The sequence below is a fragment of the Jaculus jaculus genome, chromosome 16 (genome assembly GCF_020740685.1).
Source record: "Jaculus jaculus isolate mJacJac1 chromosome 16, mJacJac1.mat.Y.cur, whole genome shotgun sequence".
Lineage (NCBI taxonomy): Eukaryota > Metazoa > Chordata > Mammalia > Rodentia > Dipodidae > Jaculus > Jaculus jaculus.
Genome location: NC_059117.1, coordinates 67,304,901 through 67,330,757, shown reverse-complemented (window position 1 = coordinate 67,330,757; position 25,857 = coordinate 67,304,901). Strand labels below are relative to the sequence as shown.

Below are 25,857 nucleotides of genomic sequence, written 5' to 3'. Positions count from 1 at the left end.
CCCATCACGGCTCCGCTCGCTCCCACTTGGCGGCGGCCACAGCCTCTCTCTCTCTCTTTTTTTTTTTTTTAATTTTTTTTTAATTTATTTATTTGAGAGCGACAGACACAGGGAGAAAGACAGATAGAGGGAGAGAGAGAGAATGGGCGCGCCAGGGCTTCCAGCCTCTGCAAACGAACTCCAGACGCGTGCGCCCCCTTGTGCATCTGGCTAACGTGGGACCTGGGGAACCGAGCCTCGAGCCGGGGTCCTTAGGCTTCACAGGCAAGCGCTTAACCGCTAAGCCATCTCTCCAGCCCTCTCTCTCTCTTTTAATGGATTTTCAAGATAAGCTTTTGCTCTAGATCTGGCTCACCTGGAATTCACTAAGTAGTCTCAGGCTGGCCTCGAACTTATGGTGATCCTACCTCTGCCTCCTGAGTGCTGGGATTGAAGGCGTGTACCACCATACCTGGCCTCCTCCTTATTTATTTATTTATTTATTTATTTATTTATTTATTTATTTATTTCGAGGTAGGGTCTCTAGTCCAAGCTGACCTGGAATTCACTATGTAGTCTCATTCTGGCCTTGAACTCACAGCAATCCTCCTACCTCTGCCTCCTGGGTGCTGGGATTAAAGGCGTGCGCCACCACACCTGTACTTCTAGTAACTTCTCTTCTTTGTTCAGAACTAGGTGTTTCCCCTGCTGTCTCCCTCAGGAAACCTTGAGTACTGGCACCTTCCTCAGCACACTTTCACCCTTGGTCAGGACTGAGTGCCTATCTAAATGAATCCATGTCTTCCATTTGCTTCAGAAACACCCCAGGAAGCATGGGGGGGGGGGGCTGTCTCTTTTGTCCTTTGACCTGCATCTTAAAATGACTGCATCATGGGGTTGGGGAGGGAACTGGCTCAGCTGTTAGAGGGACTTGCTTGCAAAGTCTGTTGGTCTCTGGATTCAATTCCCCAACCATCCAAGTAACAAAAGCCAGAGGGAAAATGTGGCGTAGCATTTAGTTTTCACTTGTAGGGGCAAGAGACCCTAGTATGCACACATGCGCATACATGAAAATAAATAAGATTTTAAAAAATTTGATCATGTTATTCACTTACATAGAACTAATGACACACATTATATATAAATTTTCAACGGAAAGATATTTTTCAGTGTACTTTTTTTTTTGGTTGAGTGACTTATTTCAAGGCTATTGGACCAGGCAGTTTGAGTTCATTTGTCTGAAATTTTTAGTCTTTTTTTTTTTTTTTTAAGTTTATCTGCAAGGAGAGAGCTGGGGTGGGGGGAGAGACAGAATAGGCAAGCCACGGCCTCCAGCTGCTGCAACCAAACTCTCATTGCATGTACCACTTTGTACATCTGACTCTGTATAGATACTGGGGAATTGAACCCAGGTTGTTAGGCTTGGCAGGCAAGAGCCTTAACCACTGAGCCATGTCTGCAGCTCATAATTTTTAGTCTTAACAGATACAGATAGAAGGAAAAGCAAAACTCACTTCCCGATTGTGTTTAATGCAGTTATATGAAAATCATTTCAACAAATGAAAGCAGGCCCAATGGGTTTTTTCCACGATGTTTCTCTATTTATTTTGTAGAATTCACTGTATGGATATAACTTAGTGTTCTGACTCCAAAATACAATATTGTTTGGTTTTGTGTCCTGATTTTACTCTCCAGCAATGCACATCAAGGCTTTTCAAAAAGTTTAAACCAACATTCAGTTATCACCCCATGTTTGTTGATGTCAGAATGATTTTCATGTAGTTGCGTTTACTTTTTTAAGGAATTTTTATAACTACTTTGGAATAATGCTGTTAGAATTTTTCCTTTTGTGCAATCACTGTGAGCCCTTTGCAGAAGAGAATGAGGGAGGGACATGGTGAGGATAGGTTGTTTTATTTTTAAAGGGCAGATAAAATATTGTTCTTATTTTAATTTGATTTCTTCTCTCCCATTTTCCCTGCTAGATATCTCACAGTTCAGAGGAATGTATTATATGCTTGGAGTTTATAACATTATGGCTCAAATTTAGAAGAATAAGCTTTCCCTATGGGCCATGCCTTTTCATTTTCTAAAGTTTTGCAGTTTTATGATTTGACCAGATTTCCTTGGATTCTAAAAGGGTAGAAAAACCAACCCCCTATTGAGGAAGTAGTATAATCTTACTGTTTGGGAAGACCATATATAAATCAACAACATTGTTGAAGTTTTTTTTTTTTTTAATTTTATTGATTTATTTGAAAGAGTGAGTGAGAGAAAGCAGCAGAGAGAGAGAGAAAGAGAAAGAAAAAAAGGGTGCGCCAGGGTCTCCAGTCATTGCAAACGAACTCTAGACACATGCTCCACCTTGTGCATCTGGCTTACGTGGGTCCTGGGGAATCGAACTGACATCCTTTGGCCTTAGTGCCTTAACCGCTAACCCATATATCCAGCCTCTTTGTTGAAGTTTTTAAACCTTCCTGTGATAGTTTGAATTAGATGTTCCCTTTAAACTCAGGTGTTCTGAATGCTTGGTCTCTAGCTGAAGGCAGTTTGGGAAGTAGAGTCTTGCTGGAAGGAGTTTGTTGGTGGGGGTGGGCTTAGGGGTGTTCTAGCCAGCTCCGCCCTGCCAGAGTTCAGCTCTCTCTCCTGCTGCTGTTTCCACCTGCTGCGGTACAGCTGGCATCCACCCTTTCCTCATGCCTCTTACCCCTGCCATCATGAAGCTTCTCTTTGAGACTCCAAACCAAAATAAAAACTTCCCTCTCATCAGCTGCTTTTGTTGGGGTGCTTTGTCTCAGTAAGGAGAAGGTGACTACAATATTCCCTACCAGGACTTTAGAAAACAGAGCAAGTATTCCCAAGCCTTGGGTAGGCAGTGAGTGTTTACAGACCTCGCGAGGAAACATGGTATATTAACAAGATGGTTTTCACTCTTCCTGGGAAGGACCCTTGGAGGGCAAGGATTTTTTTGGTTTTCGTTTTGAGGGAGGGTCTCGCTCTAGCTAAGACTGACCTGGAATTCACTACAGAATCTCAGGCTGGCCTCATGGCAACCCACCTACCTCTGCCTCCTGAGTGCTGGAATTACAAAAGGTGTGTGCCACCACGCCCGGCTCCGGAGGGCAAGTTTTGTTCCTAGCCATCATACTTCTCTCCCCTAACTCCTTGGAGCCTGTCTCCTTCCTTCCACATTCCATGCCTTACCTGATGAGGCAGGAGAACAGGAATCTGGTGAAATGTGCACATTTTCAGCTTTGCATCTTAATTGCTGTGGAGAATTCAGTAAGTTCTTGACTTCTTTATCTTTACAACTGAGTTCCTCATGAAGCTTACCTTATGAGATGAATATTGTAAGATTAAATGAGGGATTTTATTCAAAGCAGTTAGTTCAGGGTCTGGCACATACTAGAATACTCCAGAGAACCCTTTGCTGTGGCTATTAATAAGAAATAAAAATAATCAATAACATGCTATCAGCCACAGTGTCATCATTATTAATATCCTTCTAATCTCAGATGTCATTGCTTAGCCCATATGCCAGAGCTTCCATTAAGCTCTCCCTCTCCATCCGTTGGAATTAATTACCCTTCTATATTCTTATTTACTTTTTCCTGCATGTTTATTACAGCCCTTAATACTTAATGGATTTTAGTATATATGTCCTGGGCACTAGGGACCATTTCTTACCCATCCTTTTAATATAACCTGAGCAGAGTAATTATTTTAAATTATACAGCGACGTGGGGGAAGAGGGTAAAAACGTGTGACCCACACGAATGCTTTAATTTCCTTCCATTGTAGGAATGCAGATGGGCGGTGCTACGGGTCTGTCACACATGCGGTGGAACCCACAATCTCTGCCTCGGAGTGCCACCCGAGTCCTAGCTGAACATTCAGAAATGAGCTAAGATGTCAGCTGTCGTTTTTTGTTGTTTTTTTTTTTTAAACATGCTATAAACTGTCTTAGGTCGAATATCCGTTATCCAATTCAAGAAGAAGTTTCCCCAGATGGAAAGCCTTGAATTATTTATGCACTGTTTATCTCTGAGTTTACTTCCCATCACAGCCAATTAAGGCTATTTGGTTTCATTAAAAATAGCATTTTCTCATTTGGGAAAACATTTATCTGAAGGAAATTTAAATTTACTCACTTAGAGCCTCCAAAGCTGGTGATGAATTAGCTGTACGGGCCTTAGCCAAGAAACAGAAGAGGAAGCCAGGGTCCTTCTCTCCCTACTGGACTTTACCCCTGTTTTCAAGTCTTCAACAGACATGAATTAGCAGACTCAAACCTGACGATGTTGTCCTTGAGTGTTTGGATTTAAACCTCTAACTCTGAGGCATGTAGGTGGCACATGGTGCGGATCACTTCGACTCTGTGCCATGGCTTGTTCTCCATGGCAGTATCCTTGGTAATTAATTCCTGTGGTGGCCTTGTTCATGGAGAATGGGCACAGCCGCCCAGTGCCCGTCATTGTCTTGAATGCAAGCCTTATGTTCGTTCAGGTGCTGGGCCAGGAGACTGGACGAAGGTGAGGTACTGTGAAAGGACAGACGAGACTGGGTAACCATGTAGTCAGGATGTCTCCAAAGCAGCGTCGTCTCTGGGCCACCATGCTCCTGCTCTAGGATTCGTCTCGAGGAATCTGCTGCCCTCTGCGCACTGGGACAAAGAACAGCACGCGTCATCTCTCAGCCAAGAGTTACGGTCACTGTAAGGGTTCGGGAGTGACCAGGACCACCAGAGACCACTCTGAGGCAAAGATGAAAGCTCTCATGGGGGATGGGGGCAATCATGAGCTCATGAGCTGCCAGGACTGACTCTCAAGAGCGGAGTCCAGCCAACCTGAGATTACAGATAGTGCGCTCCTTAGGGCTCTTCAGCTGGGGAAGGGAGGAGGGGAAGAGAACTCCTTTGTTCTTTTTGTTTTGTTTTTGGTTTTTCGAGGTAGAGTCTCACTCTAGCCCAGGCTGACCTGGAATTCACTATGGAGTCTCAGGGTGGCCTCGAACTCATGGCGATCCTCCTACCTCTGCCTCCCGAGTGCTGGGATTAAAGGCGTGTGCCACCACGCCCGGCTTTCCTTTGTTCTTTACATTAGCCATTGCAGATAGTCAAGGTGTGGGACCAGAACCGCCACCGGGTGAGATTAGCGGGCAGGAAACCTAGGCCCGGGGCAGTGTTAAGCCAGGAAGGAAGAATGGCTGGGTGGTTTCTTGAGGAGCGTGGATAACCTACTTCCTTAGGTCTCTGTCGCCCTCCTGCTGTCCTTGGTGACCCCATTTTTGGGGAGCTTGTCCCGTCCTCACAGTCATGACTTCCCAAGCTTTGGTGTACTCTGGTTAACTCACCAGGGTTCCTGCTGCTCACTGTAGATGTCACACAACACCAACTGGGACTGGGACTGTGAAATGGCCCAGCGGTTAAGGCTTTTGCCTGTGAAGCCTAAGGACCCCGGTTCAATTCCCCAGGACCCACGTAAGCCAGATGCACAAGGGGGCGCATGCATCTGGAGTTCGTTTGCAGTGTTTGGAAGCCCTGGTACGCCCATTCTCTCTCTCTCTCTCTCTCTCTCTCTCTCTCTGCCTCTTCCTCTCTCTCTCTCTCATATAAATAAAGAAATAAAATATTAAACAACAACAACAAAAAAAAACCACCAACTGGAGTGTCCAAGGTGAAACAGTTGCAGCATGCCTCCCAGCGGCGGTGGTCAAGCGTGGTGAGAGTGCCCGCACTTAGCTGCCCCCCCCCCCCCACTGCACTCTCCCACTCTGGATTTGAATGAGCAGGTGTGGACGGGCTGAAAGATTTCCCCTGATTTGCACCCTTCCCTAGGACTATCTGCCTCTCCTTCTGTGGACCTGTTTTCTTGAAGGAAGATAGCGACAGGATATGCTGGAGGAAGAGCAAATACCTTTTGCATTACCTCCTGCACCCATGTCAGACCTCACTAATAGATTAGAGATCTTTACACAAGTCTGATAGGGTCTCCTCATAGCTCTCAAAAGTGGGCGCCAGGAGCCATCCCCAATTAGTCTACATTCATACGCTACATTAAACCTATTTTGCTTCCTTCCACTTAAGTTAAAGTCTTACTTGTCTGCCTTCAGCCTGGAGAGCTTTCTGTCTCTCGCGATTATATGCCGATTTTTTTTTTTTTTTTTTTTTGTAAATCCGACCTTCAGAATTCATGTATCACCTTCGATCTGAACTCTCACAGTTTCCTATGTAAAACTCTTGGCATAATTTCATTCAGAGCAAGAGTATTGTGAGAGCCTCTTATAAAGATCTCCTTCCACGAAGCAGTGGGCATTAGCTTTCTGGATTGTTTGGACTCTTTCCTAAATGGAAAGATGTTTGAAACTTGCAGTGTGCATGGGGGAAAGTAATGTTGATAACAGCCACAACCCTTTACTGGGCACTTACTGGGGTACAAGATTGGGTGCTGAGGTAATTATGAACATTCTGTCATTACTTCTCACGCATGTGCTAAGTGGGTGACATTACCGTGCTGTGTGATGGGGGTGTAAGTGGGGCTTGAAGAGGGTAATTTGCCCTTTACATAAGTACCAGAGCCACAAGTGGAGCCCAGAATAGAACCCCATCTTTGCCAGCTTTTCAAGCCTCAGTACAAAATCAAGTCATACATTTTTCTGCCTAAAACATGCTACTGATATAACCCTTTAGACTTTTGACTCCTGGCCCTATGCAAGCCGTTTCCAGAACACGCGGATTAACTGGATTCATTGGTTCCCATGCTCAAATTCTTATTATTTAAATAGGATCCCGGACTTGGGGGCGGGTGTTTGTGTGTCCATACATGTCTGGACACACATTATATAGATGCACATGTATATCAGAAATCAAATGCCTTCCTCACTTCTGTCTCTCAGTGAACCTGAGACTCACTGAAACTGCATATAATCCGCATTTCGCCCCATTCAATGGTCACCTTATGTAATCGGTGCTTTACCATCTCATTGACTGCTTGGTTTTCGATCCTGAGTTTCTCACAGGTGGTGCGTGCCCCTGACAGAAATCATACCAGCACAGACCTCTCATTTCATAAATTCACCACACTTTTCTTTTGCCTTTCCCTTACTACCCCTATCCCCAGTCCTTGGAAAACAGGGCTCCGGCTTAGATTTACATGAATGTAAGAACAGGCGGCACAGTTATTTACCTCCAGTTCGCAGTTAAAACAGTGGGATCCATAGCTAATTTTACTCACATTGTTTTAAATGTGCATTAGCAACTTGACACTCCATTAATTACTATATTTCATATTGAGAAGCTAAACTTGACTTCCTTAGAAGCCTGCTGAAAGGAAGACAATTACCTCTGCAAGCTACCTCAAGTGTTTCATATTTAATATAACATGTTAACATAATATTGCTGCTTTATGGGGGATGGAGGATACATTTTTTATTGATTGTTTAGAAAGCCCAGTTTAAAAAAAAAAGTAAGAAAACATGGGGAAATGAATATTACTCTTTCTTAGAATTAGAAACAAGACATCCGTGGGTGGCAATGTCTACAGGTGCTCTCCCTGCAGCCTCCCCACCCCCAATAAAAACTGCTCAGGTTCCTAGTAGGTGCGGTTACCTGCTTCTGTGGTAATTTTGAAGTTGTCTATTACTTGCCTTTGTGTCTTAGGAGATATTAATGAAAATAAAATAATATAGAATCTATCTTTATTTTTCCCAAAATACATGTCTTGACCTCTAACTATAGGCAAGGTAGTAAATCCTCCTGTCTTTACCTCAGATGATTGTACCAGCTCTCCCTCTTGTAGAGTTTGGATATACAAAAGCATAGTAGTTAGCTATGGGAGGCAGTCTTTTCTATGAACGTTTTTGTCTTTCTTCCACCTTTTAAATTTCCCACCCAGTCTTTTTCCCTGCTGGGAGACCCCAGGGACACTTACAGACTGGAATTGCAGTAAACTGCATCATTAGTAGAATATCACAGAGGCGTTCTGTCCTCCTTCAGTCCTGCAAGGGGCAGTGAAGTGACTGCCGTGCCAGCATCTTCCTTGACCTGGAACGTGAATGTGTTCTTTTCCCTCCTGCAAGGAGCAAAGCCGGGAAATGTGTACCCTTCAAAGATGGCCCCGTGAAAGCACAGAGCTGGCCTTTAATTAGAGGCCCGAGTGAAGGGAGCTTGGGATCAGCTTGAACAAGTGGCCTGGCAGCCTTGTTTCCCTCTGGCCTGTTTGAAAGGGACACAATCTACAAATGAGTACTTTGTGAACTAAGTGAGAAAATAGTAAAGAAGAAATGACTTTGATCCAAACATGAAGTTGATAACCTTGAATCAGTATGAAAAGGTGAAGATCCCAAGTTATTTTATTTTATTTATTTGGAGGGGGGTGGAGAGAAAGAGGCAGATAGAGAGAATGGCATGCCAGGGCCTCCAGCCACTGCAAATGAACTTTAGACAATGTGCCACCTGGTACAGCTTGCCGACATGGGTACTGGGGAATTGAACCAGGGTCTTTAGGCTTTACAGGCAAGCGCCTAAGCCACGAAGCATGTCTTCAGTCCAAATATATTTAACTAAAAAAATAAACAAAAAATATAAACTAAAAAGGGAGTCTGGTGTGGTAACACACACCTCTAATCCCAGCACTTGGAAGGCTGATAAGGTAGAAGGAACACTGTGAGTTCAAGACCAGCCTGAGACTACATAGTGAATTCCAAGTGAGCCTTGGCTACTGCAAGACCCTACCACGGAAACCATCATTCATATATATATACATGAATAAATGAATATATGTATTCATATCATATATATAACATATATAATATATATATGATCTCTCTCTCTCTCTCTCTCTCTCTCTATATATATATATATATATATATATGGAAAGGAATATATATATATATATGTGTGTATATATATATATATATATAATACTTCCTTGTGGCTCATTTATGTCTTTAAGTTGACACAAAACTAGAGCTCCTCCCTGTGGTCCCCTGTGTACCCCAAGGGGGGTGTTTGCTGTGTTATGGTTCAACCTTAGATTATGCACACTTCTTCTCACTTTGAAAATGGGGTTTTATTTGTTGAATTCTCTATATTCTAATAAAATCAACGAAGGGCTTATTTTGTGTCCATAACGTGGAGAAGGTTTATTTTAAAAATAAGTTTGAAAGGCCTTGTCTGGGAAGAAAACAATAACTGAGGAGAGCCAGGGGCCCTGTGTGCAGTGTGGAAGTCGGCTCTGACAGGTGCTTGCTGTTTCCTCAGGCACTTTCCTCGCAGTGTGAGCGTTTCTTTGCCTTTTGCCCACGACAGTCACTGAGTGGGACGGAACAGCTAGAGAACTTGCAAAAGATGCTGGCAGCTGATTTCCTTTGGAGCTTGTGTAGGTTTAGAATACCAGCACATGATGGGGAAGATCTGGGGAACTTTCTGGAGCATTTTATAACTCCAGCGCTGGTCCTGCCTACAGGTCAAAGGGCATCCAAGTAGGAATTGAAGAAGTTGCTGAGCTGTCCAGGTAAATTGGGAAGAAAGGCAAAGGGAAATGAAGTGGTTTTAGGAAATAATTTTCACATTGCTATTTAGAGAATATCTCATGTTTGTCGCTTCAGGTGAACCCTGAAAAAGCATCAAAATGCAATGTCATATGAAGGGAAATGTTAGAAATAATTGAAGATGTGATGATGCTGACACCAAGGTTGGGGAGGTCTTTAAGCTCCCTTGTGCTGGAAAATTAAGATTGTAGGATTCTTTTTAGTAGATGTCAACAATATCAGAGAATGGATAGTGTCTAAACAAGGAAATTGCTAGACCAGCTACAGTAACTTAAAACAGAATAAATCTGTGATATGAGTGGAAGTATCTAAGGACTTATATAAAGAGTACCAGACATATAAACCTTGACAGGGGCTCGGCAGGCAGTCTGTCGACCACTACACAAAGACTTGAGCTCAAATGCACCGCCAGGCCTCCACCTTCTGGTTTCTGTTCCATTTAAGTCCCCAGCCTGAAAGACAGCACCACATACCTACATTCGGAAAGCGCTTCTCCTTCACTTTGCATATGTCAGTCCTCCCTGGAAACATTATTCAAGATCCACCAGGAGGTATACTTTAACAATTTCCTATGCATTTCTGGTTTTTTAATTTTTATATTTTAGAGAGACAGAAGGAGAAAGAGAGAGAGGAAGCATCAGTGTGCCAGGGCCTCAGCCACTGCAATCGAACTCCAGACGCTTGCGCCACCTAGTGGGCATGTGCCACCTTGTGCTTGCCTCACCTTTGTGTACCTGGCTTACTTGGGATCTGGAGAGTCGAACATGGGTCCTTAGGCTAAGCCATCTCTCCAGCCCTCCTGGGCATTTCTTTTTTCCTTTTTGGTTTTTCAAGATAGGGTTTCACTCTAACCCAGGCTGACCTGGAATTCACTATGGAATCTCAGGGTGGCCTTGAACTCACGGTGATCCTCCTGCCTCTGCCTTCCCAGGCATGTGCCACCACGTCCAGCCTGGGCATTTCTTAATCCTGACAAGTGAACAATGAACACTAGCCATCACCCATGGTTCCTTAGTAGTATGCACAGTCCTACTGATATCATTTCGATATGTTACTACAGAATCTATCCCAAGCAAGCTGAAGTTACATTGTGGAAATTTAGTGAGTCACATAACTGAAAAACCCCAGAAGTGATATTGCATTCAAAACAAAATCTCAAGGATTGGGCTGGAGAGATGACTTAGGCACTTGCTTGTGAGGCCTAAGGACCCATGTTCAACTCTCCTGATCCTATGTATGCCAGACCCACAAAGGTGAGGCATGCACCAGGTGGCACAAGCCCTCAAGGTGGCACAAGCATCTGGAGTTCGATTTCAGTGGCTGAGGCCCTGACGTGCCAGTTCTCTCTCTCTAAAATAAAAGTAGAGTAAAAGGTACAAAAAATGCAGTGATCAGGAGTCCATCTCTATGGTCGGTTTTGTTTGGTGCTCAATGTGGAATCACTGTGTTAAAGTACTCGATGTGGAATCACTGTGTTAAAGTGCTCGATGTGGAATCACTGTGTTAAAGTGCTCGATGTGGAGTCACTGTGTTAAAGTCCTCGATGTGGAGTCACTGTGTTAAAGTGCTCGATGTGGAGTCACTGTGTTAAAGTCCTCGATGTGGAGTCACTGTGTTAAAGTGCTCGATGTGGAGTCACTGTGTTAAAGTGCTCGATGTGGAATCACTGTGTTAAAGTGCTCGATGTGGAATCACTGTGTTAAAGTGCTCGATGTGGAGTCACTGTGTTAAAGTGCTCGATGTGGAGTCACTGTGTTAAAGTGCTCGATGTGGAGTCACTGTGTTAAAGTACTCGATGTGGAATCACTGTGTTAAAGTACTCGATGTGGAATCACTGTGTTAAAGTGCTCGATGTGGAGTCACTGTGTTAAAGTGCTCGATGTGGAGTCACTGTGTTAAAGTACTCGATGTGGAGTCACTGTGTTAAAGTACTCGATGTGGAGTCACTGTGTTAAAGTGCTCGATGTGGAATCACTGTGTTAAAGTACTCGATGTGGAGTCACTGTGTTAAAGTACTCGATGTGGAGTCACTGTGTTAAAGTGCTCGATGTGGAGTCACTGTGTTAAAGTCCTCGATGTGGAGTCACTGTGTTAAAGTGCTCGATGTGGAGTCACTGTGTTAAAGTCCTCGATGTGGAGTCACTGTGTTAAAGTGCTCGATGTGGAGTCACTGTGTTAAAGTGCTCGATGTGGAGTCACTGTGTTAAAGTACTCGATGTAGAGTCACTGTGTTAAAGTACTCGATGTGGAGTCACTGTGTTAAAGTGCTCGATGTGGAATCACTGTGTTAAAGTGCTCGATGTGGAGTCACTGCGTTAAAGTGCTCGATGTGGAGTCACTGCGTTAAAGTGCTCGATGGAGAATCACTGGGCTAAAGTACTCGATGTGGAGTCACTGTGTTAAAGTGCTCGATGTGGAGTCACTGTGTTAAAGTGCTCGATGTGGAGTCACTGTGTTAAAGTACTCGATGTGGAATCACTGTGTTAAAGTACTCGATGTGGAGTCACTGTATTAGAGTACTCGATGTGGAATCACTGTGTTAAAGTGCTCGATGTGGAGTCACTGTGTTAAAGTACTCGATGTGGAGTCACTGTGTTAAAGTACTCGATGTGGAATCACTGTGTTAAAGTACTCGATGTGGAGTCACTGTGTTAAACTACCCCAGGCTTCACTCAAGACCTATTCAAATTTCTCATCTTGGGCTTAAGAATATGGTTTCCCATGAATCCTCCCAGACGGATCCTGCTGTGTGATAAGATTAGTCTCCCACTTACGGTATACATTGAGCCATGAGGGCTCAGGGAAAAGTGTTTGTTAAAATGATTATTTTATGTTTGAATTAAAAGAAAGCTTTATTAATATTCAATATATCCTTTGCAGCTTAAATTCTCATGTAGCTTGTGAACCAGGAGGTCATTTTCTTTTGATAGGTATTCAATGAAAATAAGAGGAATGACCAAGTGAGCGAGCATTGAATTGTTTTCAACATGGTGCACTCAGCTGCATTTTATGCTTGCCACTACAAGTAGATCTATGTGTTAATATTGTGTATGTAACTAAACTTCTCCTCCCTAAATAGACAAATGGCTCAATCATTCTCTAATCAATTCTTCTGGGTAAAACTCGGGGAGGAATATCATCAGTTCTGACAAAATTATCAGTACAATTTGATGCAAATTTCTGTGTGCCCTATCATTAACCATGAATCTCACCTGAAATATATTTTGCGTACACAGTATGTAAACATTAGTATGATGTTTTGGAATAGTGTTCGTTAATGGCTTTTGCCATATCTGATTTTGGGGGGAGGTGAGTGTGTGTGTTTGTACATGTGTGAGAACACGTGTGTGCAGGTGTGCATGTGTGGGGCACATGTGGATGTGGAGGCCAGAGGTCAGTGTTAGCTGTCTTCCTGATTTGCTCTCCACCTTGCTTTACTGAGTCAGGGCACTGCATATAGAACTCCACCAAATCCATATGACTACCTAGACAGCAACCCCGGAGTCTAAACTCAGGGCCTCATGCTTGCAAAGCAAGTGCTGACGTGACTAAACCATCTCCCAGCCCTGATGTTTTGTTTAACTTAATGTTTATTGTGAGAATAAGCAAATTGTATTGGCATAGTAACATTTATACATATATAATTTATCAATAAAAAAACAGTGGGATTGCTTATATACACAAAAAGCTGTGTCACTTGAGTAGATTAAGCACAAAGTGAATTTTCTGCTGTGTTAAAGAAAGTCGAGAGGGCTGATAAGATGGCTTGGTGATTTAAGGCACTTGTCTGCAAAGCCTAAGGCCCTGGGCTTGATTTCCCCAATCCCATGTAAAGGCAGATATACAAAGTGGCTCATGCATCAAGAGTTTGTTTTCAGTGACTAGAGGCCCTGGCGCCCCCATTCTCTCCCTCTCTCTCTCTCTCTCTCTCTCTCTCTCTCTCTCTCTCTGTGTGTGTGTGTGTGTGTGTGTGTGTGTGTCTCCCTCTCCTCTTTCTCCCTATCTCTCTGTCAAATAAACAAATAGTTTTGTTTTTTTTTTAACAGTGGGGAGTGGAGAGAGAGGGAAGGAGACGACAGAAGGAGAGAGGGAAGGAATTGGACAGTCTGGAATCCTCAGGCCCGTGTTCTAGTGCATTTAGTTGGCCTGACACTTCGTTATAAGTTGGCATTGAAAAGGTGAGCTGGGCTTATAGCTTAGTGTTACTTCCCTTCCTACCCCTTGCACAGCCCCTAGCAGTATAAAAAAGAAGGAAGAGGAAGAGAGGAAAGGGAGGAGGCGGGAGAAATAAACTGCTATTTAGCATTAGGTTTACTTCCTATGGAAAATACTTCACATGTATTTACATGTTAGTAAGTTACCACATTTCGGTTAGTTTCACTTCCATATCGCTTTGTTGTGAGCAAATATGGAGTTGTCAGTAGCAGGAGATGAGTTCACACTCCACATTAACTTTTGAAGTACTTACCACCCAGTCTCTTGAATCCACTTGCTTTTCCAATTTCAACACCTTCTGACAAAAAGAATGTGGTAGTGCGCACTCCACTGACTTTGAAAAAATAAAAATTCCCAAGGGTTCGTCAAAGTCTTGATAGAAACGTCAGTTTCATTTTTTTCACGGTCTAATATAGAGCATATTCATATTATTCATATTTATAAGTGTAATTGCACTCCAAAGGAAATCAGTAATTTGTAAGCGATGATCTGTAGTTTGAACTTCGCTGCCTTGCTTTAATATAGTTGAAGCTTCCCTGGCTGGCGCTTTTGGTATTCCGAAGGCATGGGTGTGTTTGCTGTGGAGAGATAAGCGTGGCATCTGCTTCAATCCTGTGGTGTGGAGGGTGAGGGCCGTGCAATGAGCTAGAGCCGGTGCCCTGCACCAGATCCTCAGGGAACTGTCTGCTGCCTGAGATCCCTTCTCATCCGAACGTAAACCGAAATAGAGAATCCTCCTGCTGCTCAGCGCTTTCTCAGGGTCGTAACTCTCCTAACTCTGCAGCCCAGCTGTTCTTGGCACACTCAAATTTCAAAACTTTCCATAGAGGTGCGTGACAGTGTTGGATGTTACGTGTTTGTGTGTGCACCCAAGCAACCCCACCGAAACCAAGATGGGGGGAATGTCTTCGACCTCAACATCTTCCCAGACTGTCATCTGAAAGCTGAGTTGAATCTTCTTTGGTCCCCTGTGGCCAGTTGATCCTTGATGACAACCTCAATGTGACTTTTCTTAGTATGTTAAAACAATTGGATTTAAAAAACATTATTGATTTGCAAGCAGAGAGGCATAGAAGAAAGAGAATGGGCATGCCAGGGTCTCTACCATTGCATATGAACTCCAGATGCATGCACCACAGTGCGTCTTGCTTTATGTGGGTACTGGGGAATTGAACCCAGGTGGGTAGGCTTTGCAGGCGAGTGCTTTAGCCACCGATCAATTTCACCAGCTCCTAAGACATTCATATTGTGTGTGTGGGGGGGTTCATGTGTGTGGGCGGTGTGCCGCACATGTGTGCTGGTACGTGTGGGGGCCGCAGACAAGCTTGGGTGGTATTCTTTGGTTACTGGCCAACTTTTTTTTTTTTTTTTTAAATAACAGTCTCTTACTGTTTTTGAACTCACCAAGTAGGCTAAACGGGCAGGTGTACCCCAGAGATCTGTCCATCTTTGCTTTCCCAGCACTGGGATTGCAAACATAGGGCACCATTTCCAGCTTGTGTGCTGTGAGCGTGTGCACATACATGTGTGCGCCTCATGTTCCCACATGTGGAGGTCAAGGGAAAATGTCAGGTGTCCACCCCTACAGCTTCTCCATCTAGTTACCCTGTGACAGTCATTGAACCTGGAACTCCCAGGAGCCCCAGTGATTGCCTGTCTCTGCCCCCCCCCCCTTTACTCTGCAGTTACAGACACATATGACCATGCTTTTAAAGTAGGCTCTGGGGTTTGAAGTCAGGTGTTCATGCTCGCTTGCATAACAAGTGCTCTTATTCACAAAGCCATCAGCTTAGCCTCTCACACTCAGCTTATTAATTTTTTTTAAAGGTGGTTTATTGGGTCTGAACATGGGTTCTCATGCTTTAAGGCAAGTTCTTTACCCATTGAGCTCAGTTGCCTTGGAATACAACTGGAAAACTTAGAAGCCAAGTCTAAAATTCCGATAACTCCAAGTGAACTTAAAGACTGGCCACCCTCCATATTCTCTTGGAAGACCTGTAGCATTCAAGGGCCTTTCATTAGTTAAGATTGTTAGGAATAATAGGTTAGTCCTTCCATTCAGTCGTTCCTCTCCTGTTGGTCTTTAATGTGTATGTCGTCTGTTTGGGATAGCGCATTCAGATACTACTGTCTCCAGATCCGTTAGTAAAGATTAGCCCCTGTGATTAAGTTGCTGTTTCTTCCCTGGAAAGGGTCGAGTCATTTCAGACAGACAAAGGATCAGGAGATCCATGATTGTTCTGGTGTCACCTGGCTGACTCCATTGCCTGGAAGGCTGTATGGAGGAGGCAAGGTCTGCAGTGGCATTTGAAATAACTGTCTATTTATCTTGGGGCAATTTAATTCTCTCACGTATGCAGGGATGGCGGCAAAAGTGGGGTTCCATATTTTATTCGTTCCTTCTTGGAGTCACATTCCACAGTCTTCAGGGAACTGCATTATTCCTTCCGTGATTGTGCAGGAGTGTGGGACAGGCCATGAAAACGTGCTGCAGGCGATGGAGATGGCTTGGTGTCCACAGCTTTCCTTCCAAGTGTAAAGACCAGAGTTTCATCTCCAATGCCCACATAAAATGTCAGACACATTGGTGTGGGCCTGCACTCCCAGCACTGGGGAGGCAGTCACTGGAGGATCCTTGGCACTTGCTGGTCAACCAATCTAACCTAATTGGTGAGCCCATTAATGAGAGAACCCGTCTCAAAAAGAAGTGGATGTGTTCCCATTTATATTTGGCACCCATTTGTATCCATAGACAGATAGACAGAGAGACACACACACCAGGGAGAGGCATGTATGCTGCGCTACATAAGTGGATCGAGGTGTTAAGAGACTAAATGACACATTGCTGGGAACAAAATGTCCTCAGTGCTCCTCTATTCTGTGGGGAGATAGGACAAGGCAGTGATGGGGCACTGCATGGGAAATCTGTTCTCTAGCATGCAGCACTGAATTTGAATTTTGGAAGATGATGCGTAGGAGTTTTCTAGGTAAAAGTACATCCTGAGCTTTCTTATTTCTGGTGGCTCTGAATGGATACACTCACATCATAAATTGCTATTGTGGTTAATATTGTAATTAAGGCTCAATTATGTTTCAAGTATTAGCAGAATTGAGTCTGCACTTTGGCTATATTACAAAAATTAAAGCAGTAATTATTATGGGGCTATTATTATTATATTATACACACTTAAAAGATGGTACCGTACTTACTTTTTTATGTTTTGGATTAGAATTGTAAAACACGTTAAGAGGAAGGGGCAGGTCCCAGAGAGGGGGCGCTACGAAGACGAGGCCCAGCTTCAGGATAGGAGCTTCCCAGTGGGCAGGGCCCTCTCTTTCCTCTTGTCACAGGGGACGACGCAGCTGTCTCAAGCACTCAGTGCTATGACATTGCATCCCATTTTGCACATATGGAAGACCAAGGCACGCCCAGTTTCCTCTGCTAGCTGCCCGCAGCTGTCTTAGCAAGGCTCCACGGGCGAAGTGACTTTAGACTAACAGAGAGCTTTTCTCTAGTTCTACAGGACCACAGGCCAAGGTCATGGTTAGTTCCTACCAAGGGCCAGGAGACAATCTGTTCTCTGCTTTTCTCTCAACAACTGGTGCTTGCTTGGCAGCCTTTGACACTCCATGGCCGGTGCATGCATCTCTGGACTCCGTCTTCACATAGTATCCTACCTTCACTTGCCTCTGTACCCCAATTTTTCTTCCTTATATGGATATCAGAGTAAGATCCATTCTAATGGTCTCATCTTAAACTGACTACAGAGTCCCTATTTTCTTTTTTTTTTTGTTCATTTTTTTATTTATTTACTTGAGAGTGACAGAGAGAGAAAGAGGCAGAGAGAGAGAGAGAGAGAGAGAGAATGGGCGTGCCAGGGCTTCCAGCCACTGCAAACGAACTCTAGACGCGTGCGCCCCCTTGTCCATCTGGCTAACGTGGGACCTGGGGAACCGAGCCTCGAACCGGGGTCCTTAGGCTTCACAGGCAAGCGCTTAACCACTAAGCCATCTCTCCAGCCCCAGAGTTCCTAGTTTCAAATAAGTTGACAGTCACTGGTAGAAAGGGCTGAGAGGTCAACATCTTTGGTTGTGACAAACCATAATGTCACTAAGCTCACCTAACTCATGAACGGAAGGGATGATTCAAACTCAGGTCCATGTAACTCTGTGTCCTATGGCTCCGGCAACTCTGTCATCATATGTTAGGGAAATGCATTCGTAGCTAAGGATAGTGTTTCTCCTCCTCCAGCAGTGGGTGGGCAAATGCCAGGAGATTAACTTCCTGTCCAGATAGGATCGACTTGAGAGGATGTTCTGGAAATGAGTACTAGTCTATTTCTCATGGCATTGGATGGTTAGGTATACAATAACATATGTACCTGATTCCGTGTGCTGAAGGCATCTGGGAGTTTTCTTCCAGACTCAGCTCTGACATTTGAGGTCGGCTAATTTTTTTATTTGCTTTGTGTATCACAGGATTTCTAAACCCCACCCTTGGGCTATTCTAGCTATGGTTTAGAAGGTGCCAGTAGCTGTCACGGTTCTGACATCAACAATGGCCCCAAAGAAACATCCTCAATGTTTCCTGAGGGGCAGAGTCACCCTTTGTTGAAAGCCACTGACTTAGGAAAATCAGCCAGGTTCTTGCTGCATGTTGCCTAGATTCATTCAGTGTCTGTAATTGTCATGTAAGTGTGCAAGGGTGTGAGGAAGACATCCTTGTGGGCTCTCTGTCACCCACAGGCACGAGAGAGAGATGAGATGGAAGCTAACTTGAAATCTGAAAACACATAACATACGTTCTCCGAGCAGTGTAATTTGTTCGAGGCAAGAGAGTGGATTGGGAATAAATGGGAGACAAAAATGTATCATTTTTTAATCTGATGAATGCTGGATCATCTACATTTCCATAAAGAAGCAAATCTCTGATGTGGGCCTGAAAATCCGTATTATTGTTTATGCATGTGTGGCGCATGTGTGATGTGTATGCTAGACCCAAATGTGTACGTGCTGCCCTGTGGGCTCCCTGGCGGCAGCGGAGGCACACACGGGATGTCCATCACTCACCTGCCCGGTTTTCCCCTGTGCGGGAGTCTCCGAGATGCCAGGGCTTGCTGTCCCGTGAGCCCCTGGTGATTCTGCAGGGTAGGCACCCCACAGGAACTGGAGTTGCACCCTCTTTCCGTGGGTTCTGGGGATTTGAACTTGGTCCGTTTCAGGCCCCCACAGACTCTCATTTGAGCATGAAGCACACATACCCACAGAACCATCTCACTACCCCCGAAAATTAATATTCTTATTCGTTATTTGCACAACCTTTGCAGTTAAGAGCAAAGTTTATTTTATTTTATTTGTTTGAGAGAGAGAGAGAGAAAGAGAGAGAGAATGGGCTGCCAAGGCCTTCAAGCCACTGCAAACCAACTCCAGACTCATAGACCACTTTGTGTATCTGGCTTACATGGGTCCTAGGGAATCGAACCTGGGTCCCTAGGCTTTGCAGGCAAGTGCCTTAACCACTGAGCAGTCCCCCTAGCCCCATAGCAAAGTTTTAATGGCACTTTAGTCTTAGGAAAAGGCTCGTTTGCCCCATTTATCCCAGCCGGAGAATTGGTAAAGCCCTGATCTGTCTGTTGAGAAGACCTGGCTGTTCTCAGTGGGCTTTTGGGGTGCTGTTGACATTCTGGCTCAAGCCCGTCTGTGTTCTCCACGCTCCATGTTAAGCTGTGTGTGTCCCCTTGTGGTAGGAAGGCAGCTCGGAGTGTACTTGCTGGTCACTGTCACTGTATGAGTCTTTGCTGCTAAAGCCTATGTCTTCATCCCCATTCTGCTCATGCCCAAGTAATGCCTCCTGTGGCTTCGATCAGCCTCGCCTCTTGCCCTGTCATTATAGGTCTGGGGAGTTTAGATACTGTCTGTAAGCAGTGGCTTCATGTGAAGGGCTGTGGCCTAGCTTGGCCCTTGTGAGCCACTGGCAACATGTGGAAATCAGAAGTGAATATTAGTATCCGTTCAGTAAGGCGGAGCTTGATTCTGTCTACTACAGTTAGTAAAAAAAAAAAAACAAACCTGTCCCTATGATACCAGCTCATTGGCCTTGAGCTTGACCCAGGGTGAGGACTCTTGCCTTCGGAGCCACCTCCCAGGGTGGCGCCCTTGCCTGGGCGTGCTAATCACACCAGAAAGAGGCAAAGACTCCCCCAGAGAGCTCTGTCCCGGATGGCTGAAAGTGGGCAATCTCTGCACCCTGTGACCAGCCTGGAGGAGAGCCATGCACAGGGGTTGGTTCTGTTGGAAGGAACGCGGCCCACAGATGGCCCCTGACTGCCCACGAGCTGTGTGCTTGAAGGGGCTCCTCACCTGTCCCGGCCTCTTCTCCCCCCCCCCCTTTTATTTTTTTATTTTTTATTTTTGGTTTTTTGAGGTAGGGTCTCACTCTGGCCCAGACTGACCTGAAATTAACTATGTAGTCTCAGGGGTGGCCTCGAACTCACGGTGATCCTCCTCACTCTGCCTCCCGAGTGCTGGGATTAAAAGCGTGCGCCACCCCGTCCAGCTTCTCCCACTCTTTAAAATACGCTGCTCAGACAGCGCCCCCTCTGTAGAGCTGCATGAAGGTCAAATCTCCGTGAATCCCATGGCTGCCCATTGATCCCTCAGCCCACACAGTTCTCCATCACGACTTTTACATTTCAGCAGGAGAGGGTCTGTTTTAAACCATTTGTAGCATCTCCAGCTTCGAATGAACTTAAAAGCTATTTGGAGAAGCGTTCTCCTCCTGGTGTCCCCAGGGTGAACTCTACCCCTTGGAAATACCTTGCCTGCCCCTCCTCATCTTTTAAAGATGTGACGATTTTTGTTGACACAATGGCATATATCATGTTAGATAAAGGACCCAGCCTCCAATAAACTAAAAATACCTAGGAAGAAAGAATGACAGTGGGGGAAAAAGCAATAAAAATAAAAAACAGCTGGGCGTGACTCACACCTTTAATCTTAGAATTTAGAGAACAGGATTAGTGCATTCGGCCAGCCTGGGTTACAGAGGGAGGTTTTGGTCAGCCTGGACTAGAGTGAGATCCTGCCTGCAAAATAGTAAAACAGGGCTGGAAAAATGGCCCAGTGCTCAAGGTGATTGCCTGCAAAGCCTAATGAACCCAGGTCAGGTCCCCGGTACCCATGTAAAGCCAGATGCACAAAGAAAGGAAAGCACACATCTGGAGTTTGTTAGCAGTGGCTAGAGGCTCTGGCACACTGATTTTCTCTGCCTATCTGTCCGTCTGTCTGTCTGTCTCTCTCCACTCTATCTCTCTCTGCTTGCAAATGAAGAAATAAATAACTTTTTTTACAGTAAAATATTAAGTAAAATACTAAAACATGAAATAAAATAAATCTATTTGATCAATACTAGTATCTGCTGTTGGAAGCCAGGTTGTCTTACATTTGCCATTTCAAGTATTTTTGGAAGGAATTATTTTTCTTTTATTGACAAAATTTTAAATAGTACTGAGCATGGAGTACCAATGTAAAGTCATTTCTTTCTCTTACTTCTTACATTTTCACTCAGAATGTGCATTTCCATTTCAGTCACACCTTCTTGGAAATGTCCTGTGAGATAGACCCAGGGTTATTCCTATGGTGTTTGGAAATCCAGTCACGCTGACAACATTAACTATCACGGTGTGTGTTCTTTTCAGAGGATGGTCTGGGCCACTTGTTTTGGAGAAGAGCTTTTGCTCATCAAAATGTGCTCACAAACTTTTACTAGTGAGTCCCAACTCTTCCAGCTTGCAGTGCCATTCAAGAGCTCAAGGAAAGTCCTAGACTTTATAAGATCATTGCTTTTAAAAAAGCGGGGGAGTGGAGAGAGGGCTTAGCAGTTAGGGCGCTTGCCTGCAAAGCCTAAGGACCCAGGTTTAATTCCCCAGTACTCACATAAGCCAGATGCACAAGGTGGCACATGTGTCTGGAATTCATCTACTCTCTCTCTTCCTCTCTTAAATAAATAAATAATATATATGTGTGGGGGCTGGAGGGATGGCTTAGAAGTTAAGGCACTTGCCTGCAAAGCCAAAGGACCCAGGTTCGATTTCCCTAGGACCCACATTAGGCAGAAGCACAAGGGGCGCATGCATGTAGAGTTCATTTGCAGTGGCTGGAGGCCCTGGCGCGCCCATTCTCACTCTTGCTCGTTCTCTCTCTTCCTTTCTCTCTGACTCTAATAAACAAATAAAAGTAAAGAACATTTGAAAAAAAGTTAAGGGGTATTAGTTAGCTTTTCGTCACTGTGAACAACATGAACAAGGGAGGAAGGAATTTCCTAACTCATGGTTTCAGAGGCATTGTCCACAATTCTCATCATGGTGGCCAGGAAGAAGAGACAAGGGCATGCCAGTGCTGCTTTTGCCGTGGTTACCAAGTCTAGGCTGTGAGATGGTGCTGCCCATCCTCCGGAGAACCTGCTGCATAGACATTTCCACGTCCTATTAAGTCGGCATGCCAAGTCACACATCAAGACTGGGGAAGTGGCTAAGTGGTTAAAAGCACTTGTTTACAAAGCCTGCTGGTCCAGGTTCGATTCCCCAGGGCCCACAAAAGCCAAATGCATAAAATAGCACATGGATCTGGAGTTTGTTGGCAGTGCAAGATGCCCTGGCATGTCCATGTTTGATGTTTTTTTTCTCTCTTTCTCTTCCTCCTTACAAGTAAATAACTTTAAAAGAAGTTATGGGCTGGAGAGATGGCTTAGTAGTTAAGGCACTTGCCTGCGAAGCCTAAGGACCCAAGTTTGATTCTCCAGGTCCCATGTAAGCCAGGTGCACATGGTGGCACATGCATCTGGAGTTCATTTGTGTCTAGAGGCCCTGGAGCACCCATTCTCTTTCTCTCTCTCTAATAAATAAGTAAACAAATCGTTACGTAGCAGCAGTGGTTATCAGCAGATGGTCCAAGATGGAGCTGAGAAAGTACGTGTCATGAGAAGTGATGAACACAGCCCCACACACATGCACCACCTTCAGCGCTACTCCAGGCCGTTTGGAGCCCTGCTCGAAGGCAGGTCCAGAGCGCCATGATATCTGTCCTTTCTCCCAGTCACCCCTCCCCCCAGTAATGAGGAAAGTTCTACATGGAGAAATCAAACACATTCCCGGGTCTAAAGGACTCCCATTCATTCATTCTAAAGCTGTTGAGTAAGTCCTGCCCCAGTCTTGGCCCTAGGACCCGTGCCACCTACTAGTGCTGAGAGAGCCCACAGGAGACAGTCTCCAGATGAGCCCATGGTCCGAGACTCCCACAAGAATTTACCAAGTGACTTGAGGAGCAGAGAACTGTGTAATGAATAGGTGTTCTAAGAGGGTTGATGTTCCTTATCTTAGAATTGATTATTGCCTGACTGCCTTGACCTGAGGCCCTGAGAGGGTGTGGTTTAGCTCTACAGACCTCAAAAGCATTTGATGGAACACCAAGGTCTTGCCTAAAACTTTTCCCGTCCTCCCTTCCTTCTTTCCTTCTTTCCTTCTTTCCTTCTTTCCTTCTTTCCTTCCTTCCTTCCTTCCTTCCTTCCTTCCTTCCTTCCTTCCTTCCTTCCTTCCTCCCTCCCTCCCTCCCTCCCTCCATCCCTCTCTCTTTTTTTCTTTTTTCTTTCTTCCTCTGTGTGTGTTTGATATAGGTTTCTGCTTTAGCCCAAGCAGACCTGGAATTCACTATGTAGTCTCATGATACCTCAGACTCATGGTGCTCCTACTTCTGCCTCCTGAGTGCTGGGGTTAAAGGCGTGCAACAGTACACCAGGCTAACTTTTTCCTTTTGACACTCCACTGCCTGGGCAGTCATGAAAGCATTGCTGTACAGAGCGGCTGCCTCGACATGGGGTAAGGAGGGGACACAACCACCCCCACACCGGTGCTGATTTTCTTTAGCTTAATTGAAAATTTATAACATCATCATTTCCCCCCACCACCTGTTATGGGATAGAAAATACAGTGTGGGAAGTGTGGTACAAACCATTAGGGGAACGTTGGGTGAGTCAGTAACCACTAGACTCTAGTTCAGGTTTCTTGCATTTCAGATTGGGAGACATATTGCTGATTTCGAGTCGGTGTTCAATGATTTATTACCTTTTATTTGTGGTCGAGTGTTGCAGTCTATGTTGTCATGGAAATTCTATTGAATTTATAGGTCCATTTATCCAAAATGATTTTCCAGACTTCATTTCATGGTGAATCATGTGGCTGTTCCTCCCAAGTACAAAGCAATTTCTAAAAAGTTTCATATTACAGAGAGCACAAACGCTGTTCGGTGATTTTCATGTTTTTGAAATACAAATGAGTTCCACGTGCACCTAAGGGCCCTTTTTCACCCACCGTTTCCAAGGCAGCAAACTCCCACTGAGGTCCAGAGCGCATACAACAGAAAGGTTCCGAACGTGGGTTTGAGGTTGTTGGTTTTGCTTTGCATTTTCGAGATAGGGTCCCACTCTGTAGTCTAGGTTGGCCTTGAGCTCTCAGCAATCCTCTTGTCTCTTTCCCCCAAATGCTGGCAGTTCACTTGTATGACACAATACCTGGGCTGTCTGGGTGTGTATTTTAGGGTTTTTTGTAAAGATTTAAAAAATAATTTTATTGATTGATTTATTTGAGGGAGACACAGAGAAAGGAAGAGGCAGATAGAAACAGAATGACTGCATCAAGGCCTCCCGCCACAGCAGATGAGCTCCACCTTGTGCATATGACTTTTGTGAGTCCTGAAGAATCTAACCTGGGTCCTTTAGGCTTCACATGCAAGCGACTTAACTGCTAAGTCATCTTTCCAGCCCAAGAGTGTGCATGTGCATGCGTGCGAGTGTGTGTGTGTGTGTGTGTGTGTGTGTGTGTGAGAGAGAGAGAGAGAGAGAGAGAGAGAGATATGCACCAGATGCACAAGGTAGCACATATGTCTGGAGTTCATTTGCCTTGGAACACCCATTCTGTCTCCTGCGCCCCTCTCTTTCAAATAAATAAATTAAACTATTTTTAAAAGTTTAAAGAAATGAAGTGAAAGAAAGGGAATTAATGAGTGAATTGGGGTGCTGGGGAGATGCTGGAGCGCTGAGAGCATGTGCTGTGGCAAGCACGAGGACCTGGTTCACCCCGAGTTTGACTCCCCATCTCTCACATAAACGGCTGGGCATGGCCAAGCATACCTGGTAACTTCAGTCCTGGGAGGAGCAGAAACCAAAGAATTGCAAAGGGACTGAAGTTACTGGCACCCGAATTCATTCGTGGCTTACTTGGGTCCTGGGGAATCAAACCTGGGTCCTTTGGTCTTGTAGGCAAGCACTTTAACCACTAAGCCATCTCTCCAGACCAATATTTTTTATTCTTTTATTTACTATTTATTTGAGAAAGAGAAAAAATGAACAGTTGCACCAGGACCTGTAGCCACTGGAAACAAACTCCAAATACATGCGCCACCTTATGCATCTTGATTACATGGGTCCTGGGGAGTCAAACCCGGCATCTGTGGCTTTGTAGGCAAGCGCCTTATCTGCTAAGCCATCTCTCCAGCCCACATTGCATTTCTTTCTTATCTTTCTTCTTTCCATCCTTTCCTCCTTCCCTTCCTTTCTTCCTTCCTTCCTTCCTTCCTTCCTTCCTTCCTTCCTTCCTTCCTTCCTTCCTTCCTTCCTTCCTTTCTCCTCCTCTTCTTCCTTTTCCTTCTTCTCATCCTCCTCCTTGCCTCTCCTTTTTCTTTTTCTTTCTCTCTTAGACAAGGTTACATACTATAGCACACACTGGCCTAAAACTACATAGCTTTGAGCCTCAAATAGGTGACATTCCTCCTGCCTCAGTCTCCCTACACTGCTGGGATTAGGAGCATGAACCTCCATGCCTGGGTGAAAATTCAAAGGTACCTGATGGGTGGAAGCCATATGGACGTTGCTGGGTGGAGACAGAGGTGCGTCTGTTACAACAGACTGAGCCCCCCTCCCCCGAAAGCTCCACAGTGGGGAGAAGGGAAACCTAATGCTTCACCCAGCACACTGCCAGTGTCGCCCAGTGAGCGGAGCTGGGCGCTTGGCACATCAGCACCCGGTAGTGAGGTGTTGTGGGTGTTTACCGGGGTGTTGGGCCC

The 25,857-nt window shown here is 44.9% G+C and overlaps 1 protein-coding gene across 3 annotated transcripts in view; it reads left to right on the top strand.

Moving 5' to 3' along the window:
* The window catches only part of Ptprg (protein tyrosine phosphatase receptor type G), an 873,855-nt gene that overhangs the window by 578,873 nt on the left and 269,125 nt on the right, over positions 1-25,857 (top strand). The gene's annotated exons all lie outside the window — the stretch shown is intronic.